Raw genomic sequence first — 9234 nt, forward strand, 5'->3', positions numbered from 1 at the left:
AAGCATCAAGTGAACAGCTGTGGTCCTCTGCTAACTACCAGGGGATCAAAAATCTTTTGTACCCAGTCCCTGGATCCATCCAAATACAAATATTCAAGCCAACCCCATGACTGTCTTCAGAAGGCATATGTCTCTCTTCTCTAAGTAGCTGCTGCATGAAGCACAGACAAGACCACTGGTTTTGGAGTCAGACCGAGCTGGGTCTGAACCCCGTCTCAGATCCTTATTGACTGTGAGACCATAGTTGTTTTACCTCTCTGAATGTCAGTTCTCTTATCTGTAAAGTAGAGATAATAATAATGTCTACTTTGTGGGGTTGCTCAAAGATGTACTTAGCATGTACACGTAAAGCCTTAGTACAGGGCCAGGCATATAGGAAGAATTCAATAAATAGATTAATTCTTTTTACTTTTACTTCTCAGGGCTCTTCTTCTGAGGTATGTTGTTTCCACAAATGGCAACAATAATCTTTTATCCCACATGCCCATTTGCAACATGACTTTTCCACTCCTCCTGTAAAGAAGGAGTCTATTTCCCACCCACCCACTCCTTGAATAGTTTAGGCTGGCCCTGTGCCTTGCTTTGATGGAAAGAACACAGCAGAAGTGATGCTGTGTGACTGCAAAGCCTAGAGTTTGAAAGTCTTGATGCTTCTGTTTCACCATCTTGGAAGCCAGCTGCCATGTGTAAGGTTGGCTAAACCACAAAATGGTGAGATAAGGCATGGAGAGAAAAGCCACGCGGAGGAACACAGGTGCCCAGCAACAGCCAGCACCGAGGCCCCAGATGTGTCCACGAGGAGTTTGGGGGTACAAATCATGTGATCCGTTCACGATCTCTCTCCTGTAGTCATATCTGAGCATTCACATGCTAAAATATGATACATATTACTTTATCTTAAGTTCCTTTTACTTCTTCCTTGGTTATGTTGAGGCATCACATTGATTTGTTTTGAAAATCATGTTATGGATGGGTTGTGTTATATTTCTGGTAAAGTGAAGAACATGTTATGAAATATTAGTTACTAAAAGGAGGCATAAGGCAGTAAGGCATTTGGGCAGCCCGGTCTACATCCAGGAGCCCCCCGATGAATATTTGGTTACCCACACATTGTCTATATAAAAGCTAGTTGTGACTGCTCACCAACTCCCTGATTCATTTCTTCTTTCATGGATCTTTCTGTCTAGGCCAGAGTTTTTCAACATTATTTAATCCAAGACATTTTATTTTAAGTTTGTTTGTTTGTTTGTTTGTTTATTGACCACGTGCATGGACGGGGTAGAGTGAGAAGGAGAGAGAGATAACCCCAAGCAAGCTCCACGCTGTCAGCACAGAGCCCATCATGAGGCTCAATCCCACCAACTGTGAGCTCATGACCTGAGCCAAAATAAAAAGTCAGATGCTTAACCAAGTGAGACACCCAGGCGCCCACAAGACCTTTTTTTAAATTATTTTTTAATGTTAATTTATTTTTGAGAGAGAGACAGAGACAGAGATAGAGAGAGACAGAGGGCAAGCAGGGGAGGGGCAGAGAGAGAAGGAGACACAGAATCTGAAGCAGGCTCCAGGCTCTGAGCTGTCAGCACAGAGCTCAATCCGGGGCTGGAACCCACGAACCACAAGATCATGACCTGAGCTGAAGTTGGATGTTTAACTGAACCCAGGCACCTCAAAGCAGAAGTCAACAAGAGGCCCCAGTGAGGATTGAACTCACAATCCCTGGTTTACAAGACCAGTGCTCTAACCACTGAGCTATGGAGCCTACCCCAAGACCTTTTGATTAACATGATTAACCTGAAAATAATTCTCTGTATCCTTTTCTCTCTCTCTCTCTCATCACACACACACACACACACACACACACACACACACACACACACCAGATTTTGCTGTGAGAGCAGCCTCTGCCTCCAGCAGAAACCCATCCCATCTAGGCAGCGTAGTAGATGGTAGACAGCAGGCTCCTTGAGAAAATCAACAGTGTGGCTCATCTCTGGACCCCACCTCTTCTCCCAAAGGACTTAGAACATGGCCGAGCACTTAATAAATATTTGATTTATTTCTTCCATGTTGGCTTCATACAACAGAAGAAAATATTGCCTGAAATTAATATCAACTTGTTCAAATTCCTGACTCACTGTTTTCTAATCTCTAGAGGAAATATTTACCTCAACACCTCCCTCCACACTCATACAGAAATCCAAGAACTGTAGGAATTCTCTCATGCTACAAATATCTTCACATTAAATATGATTTTTGTACAAAAGCAAGTTAATTGCCTAGAAATAGGGAGGTCACATTCAATCTTTGGATAACAGCAAGCAGTCTACAAAACATCTTTATGTGTGGGGAGCACCCATGTTTATTGTACCAGATTCCTTACACAACGTGTCTCGATGCTCACACAGTTCGTTGAGGTGCTATAATTATCCCCATTCCACAGATGAGGAAATCAAGCAAGAACAACTATCAAGTGACTTGAAAGTCAAGGGCATACCTTGTCCAACGGCAGAGCCCAATCCCTGAAGGCTGGGTCCGGTGTGTTTTCTGCTGAGACTGTAGAAAGGCTATGGTGGCCTCAAGCAAGTACTTACCTTTTTGGTCCTCACTTTTCCCATGTGTAAGATAAGGAGGAAAATATGACCAACTTATGCAGCTCACAGGAGCTTGCCGCAAATGAACTGCTTGGATCCGCGTCGGGCACAGAGTACGGTTGTTCTCAAACAGCCTTTTAAAACAGAAACACAGATCAGTGATCATTATTATATGGTGGCCTCTGCTGTTTTCTACAGAAGGGCTTTCTGGGTGTTCAGGACAGTAAGGAGACGGCTACTTCACTCATGAGAAATTTGGCTCTGACAAGAATGGGGAAACAGGAAGTAAATAGCCTGGGCCAGGTGTCTCCTGTAACAATTTGTTTTGTATAGCCCATTAAAAGGGGCTTTCAACGCTTGGTGATATCCAATGTCTATTTCCATTTTCCACTTATTATTCTGACTTCTAAAAGCATGTTCCCAGCACCTAAGCCATAAGCACCCACATGGTGAAGCCCCAGCATTGCTGATGCCACAGAAACAAGACTCTTCAATCAGGTTTCACCTCCTGGGTTGCAGGAGAATCACAGAACGGAAAGTGTCTCAGCGATTGCCTTGTGACACCACTCTCCATTTTACTGAGAAGGAAACAGGCACAGAGAGGGGAAGTGGCTTGTTTTCTCAAGCTATCCCTGCATCAGCTCTATGAAATAGAGATCATCCTCCTTATTTTACATTTCTTCCTGCTCCGCAATGTGCACCCAATACTGCAGCCATTGCAAACCACATGTGAACCCCAGTATACCCTGTCCTCGCCCCCCTGCCTCTCCGCCTTGCACATGCTATTCTTCAGCAGGGAATCCCTCCATATCGCCCACCAGGCTATTTCCAGCTCGTCCATCCTGCTCAGCGCAAGTCCCCATTAGGTCTCAGCTAGATTCTGGCAACAGGCTCCACTCGTCTCCCTGCTTCCGCTTGCCTTCCTGCAGATCAACTTCATTACTTTTCATTTAAATTTTAGTTAGTTAACATACAGTGCAATATTGGTTTCAGGAGGAGAATTCAGTGATTCATCACTGAGGTCCAACACCCAGTGCTTATCACAACGAGTACCCTCTTTAATGCCCGTCACCCATCTAGCCCATCTCCCACTGACCTCCCTCTATTAACCCTCAGTTTGTTAAGAGTCTCTTGTGGTTTGCTTCCCTCTCTCCTCTTCCCCCCCCTTCCTATATGTTCATCTGTTTTGTTTCTTAAATTCCACATATGAGTGAAATCATATGGTATGTGTCTTTCTCTGATGGGCTCATTTCACTTAGCATAATAAATTCTAGTTCCATTCGCATCATTGCAAATGGCAAGATTTCATTCTTTGTGATGGCTGAGTAATATTCTTGTGTGTGTGTGTGCGTGTGTGTATAAGAATATATATATATGAATATATATATATGAATATATATATATATATATATATGCCACATCTTCTTTATCAACTTATCCAACAATGGATATTTGGGCTCTATCCATAGTTTGACTATTGTCAATAACGCTGTTATAAACATTAGGGTGAATGTACCCCCTTTGAATCTGTATCTTTGTATCCTTTGGGGAAATACCTGATAGTACAATTGCTGGGTCATAGGGTAGTTCTATTTTTAGTTTTTTGAGAAACCTCCGGACTGTTCTCCAGAGCGGCTGCACCAGTTTGCACTCCCACCAGCGATACAAGAGGGTTCCCCTTTCTCTGCATTCTCACCAACACCTGTTGTTTCTTGTGTTGTTGATTTTAGCCCTTCTGACACGTATGAAGTGGTATCTCACTGTGGTTTTGATTTCTATTTCCTGAGAGATTTTGAGCATCTTTTCATGTGTCTTTTAGCCATCTGGATGTCTTCTTTGGAAAAGTGTCTATTCATGTCTTCTGCCTATTTCTTCTTTGGATTATTTGTTTTGTGGGTGTTGAGTTTGATAACTTCTTTATAGATTTGGGATACTAACCCATTATCAGATATGTCATTTTAAATATCTTCTCCCATTCTGTAGAATGCCTTTTAACTTTGTTGATTGTTTCATTTGCTGTGCAGAAGCTTTTTGTCTTGATGAAGTCCCAATAGTTCACATTTGTTTTTTGTTTCCCTGGCCTCCGGAGACATGTCTAGTAAGAAGTTGTTCCAGCTGAGGTCAAAGAGGTTGCCGCCTGTGTTCTCCTCTAGGATGTTAATGGTTTCCTATCTCACATTTAGATACTTCACCCATTTGGAATTTACTTTTGTGTATGGTGTAAGAAAATGGTCCAGTTTCATTCTTCTGTGGGTCCCCATCCAGTTTTCCTAATACCATTTGTTGAGAGACTTTTTTCCATTGGATATTCTTTCCTGCTCTGTCAAAGATTAGCTGACCATATAGTTTTGGATCCATTTCTGAGTTTTCTATTCTGTTCCATTGATCTATGTGTCTGTGTTAATGCCAGTCCCATACTGCTTTGATGACTAAAGGTTTGTAATATAGCTTGAAATCTGGAATTGTGATGCCTCCAGTTTTGTTTTTCTTTTTCAGGATTGCTTTGGCTATTGGGGCTCTTTTGTGAACAATTTTAGGATTGTTTGTTCTAGTTCCATGAAGAATGCTGGTGGTATTTTGCTAGGGATTGCATTTAATGTGCGGATTGCTTTGAGGATAGTATAGAGATTTCAACAATATTTTTCTTCCAATCTGTGAACATGGAATATTTTTTTCCATTTATTTGTGTCCTCGTCAGTTTCTTTCATAAGTATCCTATAGTTTTCAGAATACAGATCTTTTATCTCTTTAGTTAAATTTATTCCTAGGTATCTTATTGCTTTTGGTGCAATTGCAAATGGGATCAATTCCTTGATTTCTTTTACTGCTGTTTCATTATTGGTGTGTAGAAATGCAACAGATTCCTGCACATTGATTTCATATCCTGAGACTTTGCTGAATTCATATATCAGTTCTAGCAGTTTTGGGGGGAGTCTTTTGGGTTTGTAACAAGCCATCTGTAAATAGTGAAAGTTTGACTTCTTCCTTGCTGATTCGAATGCCTTTTATTTCTTTTTGTTGTCTGATTGATGAAGTTAAGACTTCCAGTACTATGTTAAATAATAATGGTGAGAGTGGACATCCTTGTCTTGTTCCTGACCATAGGGGAAATGCTCTCAGTTTTTCCCCATTAAGGGTGATATTAGCTGTGGATCTATTGTATATGACTTTTATGATGTTGAGGTATATTCCATCTATCCCCACTTTGCTGAAGGTTTTTATCAAGAATGGATTCTGTCTTTTGTCAAATGCTTTTTCTGCATCTACTGACAGGATCATGTGGTTATTATCCTTTATTTTATTAATGTGGTGTATCACGTTGATTGATTTGTGAATATTGAACCAGACTTGCAGCTCAGGAATAAATCCCACTTGATCATGGTGAATAACCCTTTTAATGTACTGTTGAGTTACATTTGCTAGTATTGTATTGAGAATTTTTGCATCTAGTTTCACCAGGGAAATTGGTATGTAATTCTATTTTTTAGTGGGGTCTTTGGTTTTGCAATCAAGGTAATGTTGGCTTCATACAATGGGTTTAGAAGCTTTCCATTTCTATTTTTGGAACAGTTTGAAAAGAATAGATATGAACTCTTCTTTAAATGTCTGGTAGAATTCCCCTGGGAAGCTATCTGTCCCAGGACTCTTGTTTGTTGGAAGACTTTTGATTAGTGATTCAATTTCTTTGCTGGTTATGCATCTTTTTAAATTTTCCATTGCTTCCTATTTCAGCATTGGTAGTTTGTGAGTTTCTAGGAATTTGTCTATTTCTTCCAGATTGCCCAGTTTGCTGGCATAATTTTTCATAGTACTCTCTTATACTTGTTTGTGTTTCTGTGGCGTTTGGTTGTGATCTCTCCTCTTTTTTGTGTGTGATTTTATCCATTTGGGTCCTTTCTTTTTTCTTTTTGAGAAGTTTAGCTAGGGGGTTATCAATTTTTTTTATCCTTTCAAAGACCTAGTGCTTAGTTTTGTTGATGTGTTTGCTCTTTTTGCTTGTTTGTTTCTATATTGTTTATTTCTGCTTTAATCTTTATTATTTCTCTTCTTCACATGGCTTTAGGCTTTATTTGCTGTTAGTTTTCTAGCTCCTGTGGGTGTAAGGTTAGGCTGTGTATTTGGTACCTTTCTTGCTTCTTGAGATAGGCTTGGATTGCAATATACTCCCCTCTTAGGGCTGCCTTTGCTACATCCCAAAGGTTTTGAACTGCTGTGTTTTCATTTTCATTGACCTCCATGTATTTGTTTTTATTTCTTCTTTAATACTTGGCTAAACCATTCATTCTTTACTAGGATGTTCTTTAACCTCCAGGTATTTTAGTTCTTTCCAAATTTTTTCTTGTGGTTGACTTCAAGTTTCATAGCATTGTGATCTGAAACTATGCATGATATGATCTCCAAATTTTTGTACTTGTTGAAGGCTGATTTGTGACCCATTATGTGATCTATTCTGAAGAATATTCCATGTATACTCAAAAAGAAAGTGTATTCTGCTGCCTTAGGATAAAATGTTCTGAATATGTCTGTTAAGTCCATCCAGTCCAGTATGTCATTCAAAACCATTGTCTTCTTCTTGGTTTTCTGCTTATATTATCTGCCCATAGTTGCAAGTGGGTTGTTAAATTTTCCTACCATTATGGTATTATTATCGATGAGTTTCTTTATGTTAGTTATTAATCAATTTATATATTTGGGCTTATCACATTGGGGGCATAAATACTTACGATTGTTAGATCTTTTTGATGGATAGACCCCTTAACTGTGATATAATGCCCTTCTTCATTTCTTGTTACAGTCTTTGTTTTAAAATCTAATTTGTCTAAGTATGGCTACTCAGACTTTCTTTTGATATCCATTAGTATGATAGATGGTTCTCCATCCCCTCACCTTCAAGCTGCAGGTGACTTTAGGTCCAAAAAGAGTCTCTTGTAAGAAGCATATAGATGAATCTTGGTTTTTTATCCATTCTGATACCCTATGTCTTTTGATTGGAGCACTTAATCCCTTTACATTCAGAATTTATTATTACCACTTATTATTATTGATTAGTATGATTTTTGAAATATAAGAATTTAGTGCCATTGTGTTACCTATAGAGTTGGTGTTTCTGGAAATGCTCTCTGGCACTTTCTAGTCTTTGTTGCTTTGGTCTTTTTTTTTTTTTTCCTCAGATCAAGTTCATTTTTCAACGTAAATCAGGCCATGACACTCTCCTGCTTAAAAGCCTGCAGTGACTTCCTAACACACTTAAGATAAAACCCCAAACTTCTTGCTCTGCCTGCAAGGTCCTGCAGGATCAGGCCCCACTTACTTCTCATTTCACTTCCTGCCACCCACCTTGCTCTGTGTTCCAGCCACACTGGCCTTTCTGCTGCTCCTTAAACACTCTTATTTTTGCTGGGGGCCCGAGAGCTTTTACACCTGTTCTTCCTCCTTCTGAACCTCTTGCACTCAGATCTTCACAGAGGTAACTACTTATGATTCAGATCTCAAGCCACTTTCACTGACTCAGAGTCTGCCCATTATCACGTAATTATTCTGCTTCCCATACCCTGAGGATTTCTCTGATAACATTTCCAACTCTCTGGAATTATTGTGTGTGCATTCGCTGTCTGTCTCTTCCACGAGATGCTCTACTCTATTATGGAAGGAATAGGGCCTTGTTTGCCAACAATCTTTACAGCCTATCATAGTGCCCGGCACAGAGTTGGTACTCGGTAAATACTTCCTATGTGAATAAGTGAATTAATATCCGGCAGAGCAACCCCTCAAGGCCAGAGTTTTCAAAAGTTACATAATGGTTTAATAAGTATGTCTGGTCTCCTCCACTTTTCTGCTATCTGCTGTCTGTCAGCTGGGGTTTCCCATAATGGTCCCAAAATATTGATCTCTTCATGTAGGTTTCATACATTGCTTTTCTCCAAATGACTCATTCTACCCATTCATTCTTGCTGAGAATTTGGTCTTAATCTATTCGCCACATTGAGATTGCAGTTCAAAACATGGACAGATGAAGTCTTCCTTTTGGTCAAATATGCTAGAGATTTCAATATCAATGTGTCAATTTTCTTTGGGGTTGACAGAGCAGAACCCTCATCCCAGCGTAGCTCCAGATGGGAGGGGGACAGACCACTGCACAGGGAGACACAAATTTTGGGATCTCGTTCCCTCTGAGAAGTGATTTAACCATTATTCACTATCTCATTATCTTTATCTTCTGAAGTACCTTGGATGTTTTCTGAGACCCCTTCAAAGACTAAAGTTACATTCATTCATTCAACAAAGACAAGTATTTATTCCATGCCTTTTTACCAAGCACTGTCAAGATTCTGGATATCCAGCCTTGAAAAAAATAGACAAGAAGGCCTCTACTTTCCAGAAGCTTATGTGATTCTCTAGAACATGATCTGCTATTTAACTATCAAAAGATTTGATTTTACGTATGGCGTATTTTAATTAGAAAGAGTGAATGTCTTACATACTCTCCCCCACTAAAATGAGATTTTCTGTCTTCGCCTTCCAGCCTTATACTCTGCTTTCTACCAGAAGTGTAAGAAATCGCACTCCTTGCCTCTTCTTATGTCCTTGAGAAGTGTTTTGCCCACCCAGTGTTTTGGCTCCCCGTGCTTTGCCCTCTCCA

General features: G+C 40.0%; 1 non-coding gene across 1 annotated transcript; it reads right to left on the minus strand.

Moving 5' to 3' along the window:
* Positions 1-1689: 1689 nt before the first annotated feature.
* TRNAT-UGU (transfer RNA threonine (anticodon UGU)) lies at positions 1690-1762 on the minus strand. The gene has a single exon. It is a non-coding gene; the product is annotated as a tRNA-Thr (tRNA).
* Positions 1763-9234: the final 7472 nt, after the last annotated feature.

This window comes from Puma concolor, chromosome B1 (assembly GCF_028749965.1).
Source record: "Puma concolor isolate L17-30 chromosome B1, mPumCon1.1.hap2, whole genome shotgun sequence".
Taxonomy (NCBI): Eukaryota; Metazoa; Chordata; class Mammalia; order Carnivora; family Felidae; genus Puma; species Puma concolor.